General features: G+C 38.8%; 1 pseudogene across 1 annotated transcript in view; it reads left to right on the forward strand.

Moving 5' to 3' along the window:
- The window catches only part of LOC309628229 (60 kDa heat shock protein, mitochondrial pseudogene), a 173,951-nt pseudogene that overhangs the window by 25,994 nt on the left and 128,864 nt on the right, over positions 1-19,093 (forward strand). The window contains exon 2 of the transcript XR_014249450.1: positions 900-5,090. The product of XR_014249450.1 is annotated as a 60 kDa heat shock protein, mitochondrial pseudogene (transcript). The remainder of the gene's footprint in view (positions 1-899; positions 5,091-19,093) is intronic.

The raw sequence follows: 19,093 nt of genomic DNA on the forward strand, positions 1-19,093 counted from the left end.
ATTTACAATGTTGTCTTAATTTCTGCTGCACAGCAAAGTGATTCAGTTATGCATATATATATTCTTTCTCATATTCTTTTCCATTATGGTTTATTACAGGATATTGAATATAGGTCCCTGTGCTATACAGTAAGACTTTGCTGTTTATCTATTCTGTATATAATAGTTTGCATCTGCTAATCCCAAACTCCCGGTCCACCCCTCCCACCTTCCCCTTGGCAACCATGAGTCTGTCTGTGAGTTTGTTTCGTAGATAGGTTCATTTATGTCATATTTTAGATTCCACATAGAAGTGAGATCATATGGTATTTATCTTTTGCTGTCTGGCTTACTTCACTTAGTATGGTAACTTCTAGGTCCATCCGTGTTGCTGCAAATGGCATTATTTCATTCTATTTTATGGCTGAGTAATATTCTAGTGTGTGTGTGTGTGTGTGTGTATCTATCTCACATCTTCTTTAACCAGAATGGGTAAAATTCAATATATTCATACAACAAAATACTTCATAGCAATGAACAAGAATGAACCCTACCTAAATAATAATTCTAAAAAGAAAATACAGACTTCTGCTCAAGACGGATGTGCCGTGGAGAGCAGGGGTGGGAGGAGGGGAAATAACAAGACCTCACTGTCCCCTCTGCCATGCAACATAATGTGGCAGCACCATTTAAATACATTCTGAAACCAACAGGCCTGAGTGTTTAAAAAAGCCTCCTCAGGGGCTTCCCTGGTGGCGCAATGGTTGAGAGTCTGCCTGCCAATGCAGGGGACACAGGTTCGAGCCCTGGTCTGGGAAGATCCCACATGCCGCGGAGCAACTGGGCCCGTGAGCCACAACTACTGAGCCTGCGCGTCTGGAGCCTGTGCTCCGCAATGGGAGAGGCCGCGATAGTGAGAGGCCCGCGCACCGCGATGAAGAGTGGCCCCCGCTTGCCGCAACTAGAGAAAGCCCTCGCACAGAAACGAAGACCCAACACAGCCATAAATAAATAAATAAATAAAATTTAAAAAAATTAAAAAATTAAAAAAATAAAAAATAAAAAAGCCTCCTCAGAACTTCCCTGGTGGTCCAATGGCTAAGACTCCGAGCTCCCAATGCAGGGGGCCCAGGTTCGATCCCTGGTCAGGGAACTAGATCCCACATGCCGCAACTAAGAGACCGCATGCGGCAGTGAAGATCCTGCTTGCTGCAACTAAGACCCGGCACAGCTAAATAAATAAAATAAAATAAATATTTAAAAAAATAAAAAGGCTCCTCAAATGTTGATTGGGGCTGGACGATTAAGAAGCGGAAGCGGGGGAAGTGCACCCAGCAACTCCCTAAGGCTCTTCTAGCGGCTTCCACGCCACAACGTGGCAGGACAGACGCGAGCCCCGCCGTTTTCCCTCGGTGGCTCGGAGGGCAACGCTGAGGGAGGTTCATCTTGAGGTCGCAACTGTGAGTAATGGTGGGCAATGTGAAAAATACGGTATTAAATTTAAAAAGTATCTGTCTGTGGGCAGTCTTTCTTCCAGCACCTGAAATCTGGCCTCAAGTAGGAGCTGGCCCTTCTGGAACGTGGGCAGGGCTTTGCGAAAGAGTGGGTGGGGTAGGGGAATTCTGCTTCTACGTGAGTTTGTAGAAAATGGGAAAGAGTGGTGCCTTTGCCCTAACAACAAGAAAATTCTAGATAAACTATAGAATCATAATTTTTCTTAAACCCATCCTAGAGCTGAGATTTTAGGATAGCCAGGTAGCCTGAAATCTGAGGAAAGACAGATCCTTTAAGGAGAGACAGTAGGTCAGTGAGGCTGCTGCTTTCTGATTTAGTTCTAGATGCTCCAAGAGAGCATCAGGGGGTTCCTTAGGCAGAAAGCCATATAAATGCTAATTTGCCCCAGGCAAGCTCCCTTCTTTCAAAATTTGAGATTGCTCCAAATTTTTGTTTTTCGTCTCTGTTCAAAAGACAGTTAAAATTTTTTTTTCTTCAGAATTTATAATTGTTCCAAGTAGAAGGCTTAGTTCAATGCAAGCAACCCCATCACTATTAGAAACTTGCAATTACATTTTTATCTTGATTTTTATCAAATAACTTTGTTAAACTTTCTTGCTATCTTACGGACTTCTTAACATACATTTAATATTTAAAATATACAATGCATAATGTCTGAGAAGAACAATTATAGTTTCTCCTTTTTAATCTTTCTGTATGCCTTAGTTTTTTATGTCATTTTTATATTAAATTGGCGAGAACCTCTGGAAAAAAATGTAAAAATAATCACTGAAAGCACATGTTCTTGTCTTATTCCTGATCTTAAAAAAAAATTCCGCCCTCACCCACTGCCGACGGCCTGTCTTGTCGCCTGCACGCCGTGCCACTGCCTCACAGAAATGCTTCGATTACCCGCAGTCCTTTGCCAGATTAGGCCAGTGTCCAGGGCCCTGGCTCCTCATCTCACTCGGGCTTATGCCAAAGATGTAAAATCTGGTGCAGATGCCCGACCTTGAGGCTTCAAGGTGTTGACCTTTTAGCCGATGCTGTAGCTGTTACTATGGGGTCAAAGGGAAGGACAATGATTACTGAGTTGGGGAAGTCCCAAAGTGACAAAAGATGGACTGTTGCAAAGTCCATTGACTTAAAAGATAAGTATAAAAATGTTGGCACTAAACTTGTTCAAGATGTTGCCAATAACACAAACGAAGAGGCTGGGGATGGCACCACTACTGCTACTGTACTGGCACACTCTATTGCCAAGGAAGGCTTCAAGAAGGTTAGCAAAGGTGCTAATCCAGTGGAAATCAGGAGAGGTGTGATGTTAGCTGTTGATGCTGTAATTGCTGAACTTAAGAAGCAGTCTAAACCTGTGACAACCCCGAAAGAGATCATCCAGATTGCTACGATTTCTGCAAATGGAGACAAAGAAATTGGCAACATCATTTCTGATGCGATGAAAAAGGTTGGAAGAAAGGGTGTTATCACAGGAAAGGATGGGAAAACACTGAATGATGAACTAGAAATTATTGAAGGCATGAAGGTTGATAGAGGGTATATCTCTCCATACTTTATTAATACATCAGAAGGTCAGAAATGTGAATTCCAAGTTGCCTATGTTCTTTCGAGTGAAAAGAAAATTTCTACTGTCCAGTCCATTGTTCCTGCTCTTGAAATTGCCAACGCTCACCGTAAGCCCTTGGTCATAATTGCTGAAGATGTGGATGGAGAAGCTCTAAGTACACATGTTTTGAATAGGCTGAAAGTTGGTCTTCTGGCTGTAGCAGTCAAAGCTCCAGGTTTTGGTGACAATAGAAAGAACCAGATTAAAGACATGGCTATTGCTACCGGCGGTGCAGTATTTGGAGAAGAAGAACTAACTCTAAATCTTGAAGATGTTCAGCCTCATGACTTAGGACAAGTTGGAGAGGTCATTGTGACCAAAGATGATGCCATGCTCTTGAAAGGATAAGGTGACAAGGCTCAAATTGAAAAGCATATTCAAGAAATCCTCGAGCAGTTGGATATCACAACTAGTGAATATGGAAAGGAAAAACTGAATGAACGTCTGGCAAAACCCTCAGATGGTGTTGCTGTGCTAAAGTTTGGTGGGACAAGTGATGTTGAAGTGAATGAAAAGAAAGACAGAGTTACAGATGCCCTTAATGCTGCACGAGCTGCTGTTGAAGAAGGCATTGTTTTGGGAGGGGGCTGTGTCCTGCTTCGGTGCCTTCCAGCCTTGGATTCAATAACTCCAGCTAATGAAGATCAAAAAACTGGTATAGAAATTATTTTAAAAACACTCCAAATTCCTGCAATGACCATTGCTAAGAATGCAGGTATTGAAGGATCACTGATAGTTGAGAAAATTTTGCAGAGTTCTTCAGAAGTTGGTTATGATGCTATGCTTGGAGATTTTGGGAATATGGTGGAAAAAGGAATCATTGATCCAACTAAGGTTGAAAGAACTGCATTACTGGATGTTGCTGGAGTGGCCTCTCTGTTAACTACAGCAGAAGTTGTAGTTACAGAAATTCCTAAAGAAGAGAAGGATCCTGGAATGGGCAGAATGGGTGGAATGGGAAGTGGTATGGGAGGTGGCATGTTCTAATTCCTAGAATATGGCTTTACCATTATTAATGAGCTGTGAGAGGAAGCTCAAGGCAGCGTTCCTCACCAATAACTTTAAGAGAGGTCTATTGAAGGAGATGACTGAGAAAAGGCTGGCTGATGTTTAAGAAAATCACTATAACCTTCAGTTACTGGTTTCCATTGATAACATAGAATGGTTTACTGCTCTCATTGTCCGTGTCTACAGATAATTATTTTGTATTTTTGAATAAAGACATTTGTACATTCCTGGTAAATGAGTATAAGAGCCATGTACCAATGTACTGCTTTCAACTTAAATCACTGAGGCATTTTTACTACTATTCTGTTAAAATCAGGATTTTAGTGATTGCCATCAACAGATGAGAAACTAAGAAGCAGCCTTTCTGTGGAGAGTAAGAATACTTGTGTACAGAGTAGAGCAATAATCAATTATGTGACAACATTTGTGTAATAACAATTGTTTAAAGTTAAAAAAAAATTCCAGGTTTTCACCATTAAATATTATGTATGTTGCAAAATGTGATAGATACTATTTATAGTTATGCAAATTTCCTTCAATTCCTAGTTTGCTAAGAGTTTGTTTATTATCACAAAGAGAGTATTGAATTTTATTAAATATTTGATCTTCATCTACTGTGATATTTATATGATTTTTCTTCTTCAAATTATTGTCATAAAGTGTTATTATGTGGGTGGATGTATGGATTATCTAATGTTTAAGCAACCTTGTATTCCAGGGATAAATCCAGATTTTTCAAGATATATATACAAGCGTGTGTGTGTGTGTGTGTGTGTGTGTAGTAATGTGTTATTTCTGGATTCAACTGGCTATTTGTTAAAGAATTCTTATATTATAATGAGCTAAGAGGCTTCAAGATGGCGGAAGAGTAAGACGCGGAGATCACCTTCCTCTCCACAAATACATCAGAAATACGTCTACATGTGGAACAACTCCTACAGAACACCCACTGAATGCTGGCAGAAGAGCTCAGACCTCCCAAAAGGTAAGAAACTCCCCACGTGTTGGGTAGGGCAAAAGAAAAAAGGAATAACAGAGACAAAAGAATAGGGACGGGCCCTGCACCAGTGGGAGGGAGCCGTGAAGGAGGAAAGGTGTCCACACACTAGGAAGCCCCTTCACGGGCGGAGACTGCGGGTGGCAGAAGGGGGAAGCTTCAGAGCCACGGAGGAGAGCGCAGCCACAGGGGTGCGGAGGGCAAAGCGGAGAGATTCCCGCACAGAGGCTCGGTGCCGAGCAGCACTCACCAGCCCGAGAGGCTTGTCTGCTCCCCCGCCGGGGCGGGCGGGGCTGGGAGCTGAGGCTTGGGCTTCGGTCGGCTCACAGGGAGAGGACTGGGGTTGGCGGCGTGAACACAGCCTGAAGGGGTTAGTGCACCACGGCTAGCCGGGAGGGAGTCCGGGAAAAGGTCTGCAGCTGCCGAAGAGGCAAGAGACTTTTTCTTGCCTCTTTGTTTCCTGGTGCGCGAGGAGAGGGGATTCAGAGCGCCGCCTAAACGAGCTCCAGAGACGGGCGCGAGCCGCAGCTGTCAGCACGGACCCCAGAGACGGGCATGAGACGCTAAGGCTGCTGCTGCCGCCACCAAGAAGCCTGTGTGTGAGCCCAGGTCACTCTCCACACCGCCCCTCCCGGCAGCCGGTGCAGCCCGCCACTGCCAGGGTTCCGTGATCCGGGGACAACTTCCCCGGGAGAATGCACGACGCGCCTCCGGCTGCTGCAACGTCACGACGCCTCTGACGCCACAGGCTCGCCCCGCCTCCTCCGTACCCCTCCCTCCCCCCGGCCTGAGTGAGCCAGAGCCCCCGAAGCAGCTGCTCCCTTAACCCCATCCTGTGTGAGCGGGGAACAGACGCCCTCAGGCGACCTACATGCAGAGGCGGGTCCAAATCCAAAGCTGAACCCTGGGAGCTGTGCAAACAAAGAAGAGAAAGGGAAATTTCTTCCAGCAGCCTCAGGAGCAGAGGATTAAATTTCCACAATCAACTTGATGTGCCTGCATCTGTGGAATACATGAATAGACAACGAATCATCCCAAATTGAGGTGGACTTTGGGAACAAAATATATACATATTTTTTCCGTTTTTCTCTTTTTGTGAGTGTGTATGTGTATGCTTCTGTGTGTGATTTTGTCTGTATAGCTTTGCTTTTACCATTTATCCTAGGGTTCTGTCTGTCCATTTTTTTTTTCACCTTAAAAATATTTTTTCTTAATTATCTTTTATTTTAATAACTTTATTTTATTTTACTTTCTTTTCTTGACATTCTCCCTTCCTTCCTCCCTTTCTTTCTTTCTTTCTTTCCTTCCTTCCTTCCTTCCTTTCCTCTCTTTTCTTTTCTCTACCTTTTATTCTGAGCTGTGTGGATGAAAGGCTCTTGTTGCACCAGCCAGGCATCAGGGCTATGCCTCTGAGGTGGGAGAGCCAACATCAGGACACTGGTCCACAAGAGACCTCCCAGCGCCACGTAATATCAAACAGTGAAAATCTCCCAGAGATCTCCATCTCAACACCAAGACCCAGCTTCACTCAACGACCAGCAAGCTACAGTGCTGGACACCCAGTGCCAAACAACTAGCAAGACAGGAACACAACCCCATCCATTAGCAGAGAGGCTGCCTAAAATCATAATAAGGCCACAGACACCCCAAAACACATCACCAGACGTCAACCTACCCACCAGAAAGACAAGATCCAGCCTCATCCACCAGAACACAGGCACTAGTCCCCTCCACCAGGAAGCCTACATAACCCACTGAACCAACCTTACCCACTGCAGACAGACACCACCAACAACGGGAACTATGAACCTACAGCCTGCAAAAAGGAGACCCCAAACACAGTAAGTTAAGCAAAATGAGAAGACAGAGAAACACACAGCAGATGAAGGAGCAAGGCAAAAACCCACCAGACCTAACAAATGAGGAGGAAATAGGTAGTCTACCTGAAAAAGAATTCAGACTAATGATAGTAAAGATGATCCAAAATCTTGGAAATAGAATAGAGAAAATACAAGAAACGTTTAACAAGGACCTAGAAGAACTAAAGAGCAAACAAACAGTGATGAACAACACAATAAATGAAATTTAAAATTCTCTACAAAGGATCAATAGCAGAATAACTGAGGCAGAAGAAAGGATAAGTGACCTGGAAGATAAAATAGTGGAAGTAAATACTGCAGAGTAGAATAAAGACAAAAGAATGAAAAGAACTGAGGACAGTCTCAGAGACCTCTGGGACAACATTAAACACACCAACATTCGTATTATAGGGGTTCCAGAAGAAGAAGAGAAAAAGAAAGGGACTGAGAAAATATTTGAAGAGATTGTAGTTGAAAACTTCCCTAATATGGGAAAGAAAATAGTTAATCAAGTCTAGGAAGCACAGATAGTCCCATACAGGATAAATCCAAGGAGAAACACGCCAAGACACATATTAATCAAATTATCAAAAATTAAATACAAACAAAAAATATTAAAAGCAGCAAGGGAAAAACAACAAATAACACACAAGGGAATCCCCATAGTGTTAACAGCTGATCCTTCAACAGAAACTCTGCAAGCCAGAAGGGAGTGGCAGGACATATTTAAAGTGATGAAGGACAAGAACCTACAACCAAGATTACTCTACCCAGCAAAGATCTCATTCAGATTTGATGGAGAAATGAAAACCTTTACAGACAAGCAAAAGCTAAGAGAATTCAGCACCACCAAACCAGCATTACAACAAATGCTAAAAGAACTTCTCTAGGCAGGAAACACAAGAGAAGGAAAAGACCTACAAAAACAAACCCAAAACAATTAAGAAAATGGGAATAGGAACATACATATCAATAATTACCTTCAATGTAAATGGATTAAATGCTCCCACCAAAAGATATAGACTGGCTGAATGGATAAAAAAACAAGACCTGTATATATGCTGTCTACAAAAGACCCACTTCAGACCTAGGGACACATACAGACTGAAAGTGAGGGGATGGAAAAAGATATTCCATGCAAATGGAAATGAAAAGAAAGCTGGAGTAGCAATTCCTATATCAGACAAAATAGACTTTAAAATAAAGCCTGTTATAAGCTGCAAAGAAGGACACTCCGTAATGATGAAGGGATCAATCCAAGAAGAAGATATAACAATTGTAAATATTTATGCACCCTACATAGGAGCACCTCAATACATAAGGCAAATACTAACAGCCATAAAAGGGGAAATCAACAGTAACACAATCGTAGTAGGGGACTTTAACACCCCACTTTCAACAATGGACAGATCATCCAAAATGAAAAAAGTTAGGAAACACAACCTTTAAATGATACATTAAACAACATGGACTTAATTGATATTTATAGGACATTCCATCCCAAAACAACAGAATACACATTCTTCTCAAGTGCTCATGGAACATTCTCCAGGATAGATCATATCTTGGGTCACAAATCAAGATATGATCTTGATAAATTTAAGAATACTGGTAAATTTTCTTGCTAAATTTAAGAAAATTGAAATCATATCAAGTATCTTTTCCGACCACAGCGATATGAGACTAGATATCAATTACAGGAAAAAATCTGTAAAAAAATACAAGCACATGGAGGCTAAACAATACACTAATTAATAACCAAGAGATCCCTGAAGAAATCAAAGAGGAAATCAAAAAATACCTAGAAACAAATGACAATGAAAACACGATGACCCAAAACCTATGGGATGCAGCAAAAGCAGTTCTAAGAGGGAAGTTTATAGCAATACAATCCTACCTCAAGAAACAAGAAACATCTCAAATAAACAACCTAACCTTACACCTAAAGCAATTAGAGAAGGAAGAACAAAAAACCCCCAAAGTTAGCAGAAGGAAAGAAATCATAAAGACCAGATCAGAAATAAATGAAAAAGAAATGAAGGAAACGATAGCAAAGATCAATAAAACTAAAAGCAAGTTCTTTGAGAAGATAAACAAAATTGATAAACCATTAGCCAGACTCATCAAGAAAAAAAGGGAGAAGACTCAAATCAATAGAATTAGAAATGAAAAAGGAGAAGTAACAACTGACACTGCAGAAATACAAAGGATCATGAGAGATTACTACAAGCAACTCTATGCCAAAAAAAGGGACAACCTGGAAGAAATGTACAAATTCTTAGAAAGCCACAACCTTCCGAGACTGAACCAGGAAGAAATAGAAAATATGAACAGACCAATCACAACCACTGAAATTGAAACTGTGATTAAAAATCTTCCAACAAACAAAAGCCAGGACCAGCTGGCTTCACAGGTGAATTCTATCAAACATTTAGAGAAGAGCTAACATCTATCCTTCTCAAACTCTTCCAAAATATAGCAGAGGGAGGAACACTCCCAAACTCATTCTACGAGGCCACCATCACCCTGATACCAAAAGCAGACAAAGATGTCACAAAGAAAGAGAACTACTAGGGCAATATCACTGATGAACATAGATGCAAAAATCCTCAATAAAATACTAGCAAACAGAATCCAACAGCACATTCAAAGGATCATACACCATGATCAAGTGGGGTTTATTCCAGGAATGCAAGGATTCTTCAATATATGCAAATCAATAAATGTGATACACCATATTAACACATTGAAGGAGAAAACCATATGATCATCTCAATCGATGCAGAGAAAGCTTTCGACAAAATTCAACACTCATTTATGATAAAAGCCCTGCAGAAAGTAGGCATAGAGGGAACTTTGCTCAACATAATAAAGGCCATATATGACAAACCCACAGCCAACATCGTCCTCAATGGTGAAAAACTGAAACCATTTCCACTAAGATCAGGAACAAGACAAGGTTGCCCACTCTCACCACTATTATTCAACATAGTTTTGGAAGTGTTAGCCACAGCAATCAGAGAATAAAAAGAAATAAAAGGAATCCTAATCGGAAAAGAAGTAAAGCTGTCACTGTTTGCAGATGACATGATACTATACATAGAGAATCCTAAAGATGCTACCAGAAAACTACTAGAGCTAATCAATGAATTTGGTAAAGTAGCAGGATACAAAATTAATGCACAGAAATCTCTAGCATTCCTGTACACTACTGATGAAAAATCTGAAAGTGAAATTAAGGAAACACTCCCGTTTACCACCGCAACAAAAAGAATAAAATATCTAGGAATAAACCTACCTAAGGAGACAAAAGACCTGTATGCAGAAAATTATAAGATACTGATGAAAGAAATTTAAAATGATACAAATAGATAGAGAGATATACCATGTTGTTGGATTGGAAGAATCAACATTGTGAAAATGAGTCTACTACCCAAAGCAATCTACAGATTCAATGCAATCCCTATCAAACTACCAGTGGCATTTTTCACAGAACTAGAACAAAAAATTTCACAATTTGTATGGAAACACAAAAGACCCCGAATAGCAAAAGCTATCTTGAGAAAGACAAACGGAGCTGGAGGAATCAGGCTCCCTGACTTCAGACTATACTACAAAGGTACAGTAATCAAGACAGTATGGTACTGGCACAAAAACAGAAATACAGATCAATGGAACAGGATAGAAAGCCCAGAGATAAACCCACACACATATGGTCACCTTATTTTTGATAAAGGAGGCAAGAATATACAGTGGAAAAAAGACATCCCCTTCAATAAGTGGTGCTGGGAAAACTGGACAGGTACATGTAAAAGTATGAAATTAGAACACTCCCTAACACCATACACAAAAATAAACTCAAAATGGATTAAAGACCTAAGTGTAAGGCCAGACACTATCAAACTCTTAGAGGAAAACACAGGCAGAACACTCTATGACATAAATCACAGCAAGATCCTTTTTGACCCAGCTCCTAGAGAAATGGAAATAAAAACACAAATAAACAAATGGGACCTAATGAAACTTAAAAGCTTTTGCACAGCAAAGGAAACCATAAACAAGACCAAAAGACAACCCTCAGAATGGGAGAAAATATTTGCAAATGAAGCAACTGACAAAGGGTTAATCTCCAAAATTTACAAGCAGCTCATGCAGCTCAATATCAAAAAAACAAGAAACCCAATCCAAAAATGGGCAGAAGACCTAAATAGACATTTCTCCAAAGAAGATATACAGATTGCCAACAAACACATGAAACAATACTCAACATCATTAATCATTAGAGAAATGCAAATCAAAACTACAATGAAATATGCTCTCACACCAGTCAGAATGGCCATCATCAAAAAATCTAGAAACAATAAATGCTGGAGAAGGTGTGGAGAAAAGGGAACCCTCTTGCACTGTTGGTGGGAATGTAAATTGATACAGCCACTATGGCGAACAGTATGGACATTCCATAAAAAACTAAAAATAGAACCACCATACGACCCAGCAATCTCAGTACTGGGCATATACCCTGAGAAAACCATAATTCAAAAAGAGTCATGTACCAAAATGCTCATTGCAGCTCTATTTACAATAGCCAGGACATGGAAGCAACCGAAGTGTCCATCAACAGATGAATGGATAAAGAAGATGTGGCACATATATACAATGGAATATTACTCAGCCATGAAAAGAAATGAAATTGAGTTATTTGTAATGAGGTGCATGGACCTAGAGTCTGTCATACAGAGTGAAGTAAGTCAGAAAGAGAAAAACAAATACCGTATGCTAACACATATATATGGAATCTAAGGAAACAAAAGGGTCTTGAAGAACCAGTGGCAAGACGTGAATAAAGACACAGACCTACTAGAGAATGGACTTGAGGATACAGGGAGGGGGAAGGGTAAGCTGAGACAATGTGAGAGAGTGGCATGGACATATATACAGTACCAAATGTAAAATAGATAGCTAGTGGGAAGCAGCTGCCTAGCACAGGGAGATCAGCTTGGTGCTTTGTGACCACCTAGAGAGGTGGGATAGGGAGGGTGGGAGGTAGGGAGAGGCAAGAGGGAAGAGATACGGGAACATATGTATATGTATAACTGATTCACTTTGTTATAAAGCAGAAACTAACACACCATTGCAAAGCAATTATACTCTAATAAAGACGTTAAAAAAGAAAAAGTTAACATGAAAAAAGAAAAATAATGAGCTAAGATATAATTTAATTTTTATTATCTTTTTTCTTGTTTTGGTATAAAAATTATTACAATCTCATAAAATTAATTGGGAATTTTTTGCATTCCTTTTATTATACGGAACAGAGTGCATAGAATAAAGGTTTCCTGTTATGTAATTTTTGAAAGAACTCCACTGTAAAATCATGTGAATAGTGTTTCATTTGTAGATTTTTAACTACTCTTTCAATTACTTTAATTTTAATAGGCCTATTCTCCTATAGATCTGTTTTGTTTAGAGAACTCTGGTAAGATACATTTTTTTCTAGCAATTTGTCTGTTTTGTGTAAATTTGCAATATACTGGCATAAAAATATATTACTAAATCTCCTGTATGTATAGTTCTGTCTTTTTAAAATGTGTAATATTTTTAAATTGTGCCTTTTCTGGTTTTGTGGTTTTTTTTTTTTTGCTTTTTCTTGCTGTGAACAATGGCTTTCCCCATTCTTTTTTTCCCTCCCTCTATAATGCCTAAGTAGATATATGCTGTTCCTTTCATTTTATGTTTCATGTCACCTTTTCCTCTTTCCCATTTCCTGTTTCTTTTTCCTCAAGAGTTATATTCTGAGTAATTTCTCCAGTATATATTCAACTTCGTTAGGTTCTTCCCACTCCGTTTTTTTTTTTTTTTAACATCTTTATTGGAGTATAATTGCTTTACAATGTTGTTAGTTTCTGCTGTATAACAAAGTGAATCAGCTATACATATACATATATCCCCATATCTCCTCCCTCTTGCACCTCTCTCCCACCCTCCCTATCCCACCCCTCTAGGTGGTCACAAAGCACCCAGCTGTTCTCCCTGTGCTATGCAGCTGCTTCCCACTAGCTATTTATTTTACATTTGGTAGTGTATATATATCAATACTACTTTCTCACCTCGTCCCAGCTTGCCCGTCCCCCTCTCCTTGTCCTCAAGTCCATTCTCTACGTCTGCGCCTTTATTCATGTCCTGCCACTAGGTTCATCAGAACCATTTTTTTAAGATTCCATATATATGTGTAGCATATGGTGTTTTTCTCTTTCTGACTTACTTCACTCTGTATGACAGACTCTAGGTCCATCCACCTCACTACAAATAACTCAATTTCATTTCTTTTTATGGCTGAGTAATATTCCATTGTTATATATGTGCCACATATTCTTTATCCATTCATCTGTTGATGGACACTTAGGTTGCTTCCATGTCCTGGCTATTGTAAATAGCACTGCAGTGAACATTGTGATACATGGCTCTTTTTGAATTATGGTTTTCTCAGCATATATGCCCAGTAGTGGGATTGCTGGATCATATGGTAGTTCTATTTTTAGTTTTTTAAGGAACCTCCATACTGTTCTCCATAGTGGCTGTATCAATTTACATTTCCATCAGCAGTGCAAGAGGGTTCCCTTTTCTCCACACCCTCACCAGCATTTATCCAATCTGTTTTTTAACCTCATCCTTGCCTCTAAGTTTTTTATCACTGATTACATTTTTCATTTCTCACATTTCTATTTGTTTATTATTCCATACTGCTTGGCCTTTTTGGATAATATCTTATATGTTTCCCATGTGTTTAGTTTCATCTGTCTTTTCTCTAATTTTAAACATGACTATATGACATAGCTGATAAGTTTTTCACCTGAAGGTTTTAGGATATATATCTGCCATTTGTTTGGTTTTTGTTGACCTTTGCTCATTATGGATTTTTTTTTCATATTTTGTAATTTTGAGCTGGGAAATCCTGTTCAACTGACTTTACCTGTTGCAATCCTCGAAGGATTGCCTGCTGTTTTCTCTGTAGAGAGTAGTTTTGGGCATACATCTGCCAGGCTTAGCCATTACCACTTTGGGAAATACTTTTTTTTTAAAAATTATTTTATTGAAGTATAGTTGATTTACAGTGTTGTGTTAGTTTCTGGTGTACACTAAAGTGATTCAGTTATGCATATATATATATATTCTTTTCCATTATGGTTTATTACAGGATATTGGATATAATTCCCTGTGCTATACAGTAGGACCTTGTTTATCCATTCTATATATAATAGTTTGCTCCTGCTAATTGGGGAAATACTTTTTATATTAATTTTCCAGACCATGAAAACAGTGTAAATTTAAATCCTTAAACTTGTTAAAGCAGGCCTATGCAAACAATGTTTCAGGGGAGGTGTTTTGTTTTCATTTGGTTTATTTACCCAGAGCCAAGGATGATACAAAGTTCCTTTGTCATATCCATTTTCAAGTGGAGGTATTTTAATGAAGTTCACATGTTCATAGTAGGTGATGGCCTTCGAGGGTTGTGATTGCGTGAGTCATCTTCATTCCAACTTATCAACTCACAGGTGCCCAGGGCTTCATGTGGCCCTTAAAGGCCAAGCCTCTTGATTACTCAGCCTAGCAAAACTTCCAGGGCTGCCAAATTGCCCGTGCCTGATTATCACATTGGGTTTCAATTTCTCCTACTTTAGGAGATAGTAGAGGTTTCCTTTAGTTACTTCTGAACTCAAACGTTTATCTTAAAGAAGTTTATCCTGGGCTTTGACAGATTTACCTCAAGAGGGTAAATGCACAAAATTTTTGAAAAGTTGACCTGAAAACTCTTCAGTGCAAAACCATAGTCTAGGTTTTTCAGTAGCTAATGATCACACCTGAGAAATATAAAGTATTGCCCAGTTAAGAAAATGGCTTAATATATTAAACTAAACTATACTAAACAAACTATTGTTTTTATTTTAAAATAATATAATTTATGAAGAAAATAAACTGTTCAAAATTATTGAGGACTTCAGACCTTTTATTTTTGTGGGTTATAGCTATCATTATTTACTATGTTATAAATCAAAACTAAGAACTTAAAAATTTTTTGTTTATTAATTTATCAGTAAAACAGTCACAATAAATCCATTATATTTTAACATAAATGAGATATTTTCATAAAAACGGTATTTTCCAAAACAAAAAATAATGAGAACAGAGGCATTGTTTTATATTTTTGCATACCTCCTTAAGGTCTGGCTTAATATGAAAGAGCTGGATTCTCATATGTTTCTGCGTTCAGTGTGTTGCAATATTTGGTTGAAATATATGAAGAAAGTCCAGTCTCAGAGACATGTAGTTAGAAGAGGGAGGAGTGTTTTAGTAACTTTTTCAGATCATTACACATATTCTTCTTTGATTCAACATCTATCTAGCCTGCTAAATTCAAAGAGGCATGGCCAAGCACTTGGCTATATGCTTGGAATAGAGTGGAGTGAGGGAAATAGAGATAGAATACCATTGTACTGTGTGTCCCTACTGTCTTATGGTTATAGACACAACAGGTATTGCATACATTTCCAAAGCTCTGTCCTCACCTTAAAGCTTCCTCTTGTCTGCTTTCCCCAACTTTCCTCCCCCTGAGAATTTCCAAAACATTAAATAGCAAGGGTTAAAGAAAACTAGAGAAAAGAGAAGATGCAGTATGGCTAGAACACTGGCGATGGAAGAAACTATGGACAGGAGAGATGATGGAGTGACAGAAAGAGGCCCAGAACACATTGTTGTGGAACAGAAAATAAAGCATAGTGGGAAGACAACAGAGAAGGGAAGCAAGGAGCAGGGTAGTAGAGAAACAAGATAGGAGACAGGCACAAATGCCCAAAGGACAGGGGAGGACTGAGGCACCTATAAGGAGATATTTTTTTCTTTAATTTATCAGAAAGAGAGTTACTTTTACAGAACAGTAAGACCAATAAGATAAGAAAATAACATGGTATATACAGCCTAATATTTTGTTCATAAATGAGGCCCCAGGAGACTGTGGTGGTCATCCATGGCTGTCCTCACTCCAGAGATTAAGGAACTGCCAGTAAAAATCTGTCTGTCCCCATTTTTCCTTAGAAAGAAAGTTATTGTGACCATTACCCAACGTGGTATCAAAAACCTTTCAGAATGTTTTCAATTTTCTGAGATTGTTCTCAGTATACAATAGTAATTTACTTCCCCATTGTGTAAAATAACTTTTTTCATTTTATATGTTTTCTTATTTCACATTTCAAAGATTTCCATCTCATGTCAGTCTATCATTTTTGCAGGTTGAAAAATTTTACCTTTGAATACCAATCTAATTAAACAGTTCTGCCACCCCCTTAATGGTCTCAGATTCCTGTTGTTGGGCTTCATTTCTATTGTCTTTGTTTATGACTTTGTGCAATATCCAGACAATTATTTTAGTCTTTTATTTTCTTTTAAGAATACCAGCTTTTGAATATTTTCCCCTGAGATGTCACAGTGAACCAGTCTCCAGAAAAGAGTGTATAATAATTGCCTTGTTCTTTATCTGGATTGTTGCTGGCTTTGAATTTGCCATTCCATGAGTAAAGTCTGGATTCTCCTTCTATAAGCCACTTTCTTTCTGGATTTTGTTATATAGAAACTTATTTGCCTTTATTATGCCCGCTCATACGAAAAGAGAGCTCTGTAGTTTATCTCCTTTACCTTAGAATTTCACTGCAATAAAAAGTTTACACCATTTATAGACTTGGAGATTTGACTGTGGACTGCTTCCTCCTAATTATCTTTAAAAGTATCAAAGAAGAATACAGTGATGAGTTAGTTATCATTATCCTGTAATTCCTGTTCAAGTCCACTGTAAAAATACGGTTCTCATCGCTTAGTGACTCAATGCATTTCAATAGCGTTTGATATAGAAAAATATCTGAAAATCTAAATTGATTTTAAAGCTTCTGGATCTCTTTTTTCTCAAGTTATTCCAAATAAGCACCAGTTCTCTTGAAGAAACCATGTTAGCTTTTGTATATACATATATCCTTTTATTTTCAATGTTCCAAACCTTTATTTTAAATTCTAACAACCTCTGTGAAATGGAAGAAAGAGTTAGTAATTGGTAGTTCTCAGTACTCCCTCTGAAACCCTGTTATAAATGATTATCATGTTGGAAAAATCACCAGCTGTCTTGTGTAAAAGCTTGAACATTCTGGGAAATATTCCACAATTGTACACCTTAAATTTTTTCAATCTTATATGTCAGTGACAAACTGACATATATTTATTTTTATGTTTTCTTAGTGATTTGGTATAGAATAACCTATAGTTTTACTGTTATACAATTTAGAAATTCCAAAATATCAATTTCTAAAACAATTTGCGAGTGAGAAGCTCCCTAAACACTTCCCCACTAAAGACCCAGACAATCAGTTTATTATTCTCTCATTGTTCTTTCTTTTTGAATCCCAAATTCTCCTTTTACACCATGATCCTCCAGCTGTTGGATTTCTTAACTAAATTTCTCTCTTGATTACATTATCATTAGTTTAGAAACTCCTGTAACAGACTCTAAAATATGTTTTGTCCCATCTTGTTTGTAATCGTGAATATTCAGTTAAATATGGAAGTAAAATTATCCTACGAAACTACCATGATAGAAGAAACAATGGTTTAGACATCAGGGTCAGGGCAGGGATCGCAGACACCCATCCCCACTTTCCCACCCTACAGATGCTGGCTCTCATCAGTCTACAATTTCTTCTCAGACAATAGCTGCACAGAACAATTTCATGTCTAAATCACCAATGGGGAATGTTCTCCCTACCACAATGTAGGGAGAACTCCCAACTTTCTAGAGAAGTTTTGAATACAGAAGAGGAGAAAATCCAGGAAGAGTTAAAGCAGAGGTTTTCAAAGTGTGGTCCACAGGTCAGCAGCAGTGGTAGCAGCATCTGGGAACTAGTTGAAAAATAAATTTTTGGTCCCCCTCCCCCAGGCGTACTGAAGCAGACAGTCTGCAAGTGGGAATCCAGAAATCTGTGTTTTAATCTTCAAGTGATTCTAATGCCCACTAGGGTTTAAAAACCTCTACATTAGAGACTTGGGTCCACTTATCAAAGGGCAGGGAATGTCCAGGAGCAGTGCTTCGCAAACATGATGCGTTTAGGAATTAATTGTAGGTCTCTGGTGGGACTAAAGAATCTACATTTCTAAGAAGTTCCCAGGTAATGTTGCTGCTGCTGCTGCAGTTCTGCAGACTGCATGTGATTGTTAAGGCCACTGATAAAATCTAGGGAGAGACCTTGTAAGGAGGTGCCAAGAAAAACAGGCTAAAGGGAGTGACCTTGATGAGTCTGGCCCAACGCTGAGGGAGATTGACTAGACTTGACTTTGTTAGGAATCTTGATAGCTGACACAAAGCAAGGCCTTATCCTGAATCCAGAATTTTAAGAAAGGTGATCTGGCGTGAAAGGTCAGTGAATAAGGAAAAGAGAGCGTCAAGTTTTAAACTTATGCCAGGTTAGGTTGTATAGTTTGACACTGCATGATGTGCTATATCTCAGTTCTCTACAGTAATTTTTGGAAGAAAGAGATATACATTTGAACTTTCCAGAAGCCTTATTAAATAGACACAGTGGGGAAAACTATACTTATAAAGGACAGGAAGCAGGGGCAGGTCATGTCAGTGGAACCCAGCTTAGAAAGCCTACAGTTTGGGAACTGCTGTGTGACCTTGGGCAAGTTACTGAATGTCCTCTAATGATGTATGAACTGAATGTTCTTACATCTAAAATGTGATTAAAAATAAACTCTATCTTATAAAATTTTTGTGAAGCTTAAATGAGTGAAGATGTTCAAGGCACTCAAAAGAGTGCCTGGTACACAATAAAACTCAATAAACTCTTCTTCATTCTGTGTATCTGTCTTCACTTTAAAATTTTCATCATTGTTATTACATCTGCCACATTCAGGATAATAAAAAGTTAGGTGGTGGGGGAAAAAATTAAGGTGATTGAGAAAGGACTCTTTGAGAAAGGGAGAGCATTAAGCAAAATAAGGAATCCCTATGTCAAATATTTTTATAAAAGGAAATGGAAAATCTCTTTATCTTATGACTAGTCCCATAAGATATATAATGAATGAAAAGCTATCGTT

The sequence above is a fragment of the Balaenoptera borealis genome, assembly GCF_965194805.1.
Source record: "Balaenoptera borealis genome assembly, chromosome: 4".
NCBI classification, from domain to species: domain Eukaryota; kingdom Metazoa; phylum Chordata; class Mammalia; order Artiodactyla; family Balaenopteridae; genus Balaenoptera; species Balaenoptera borealis.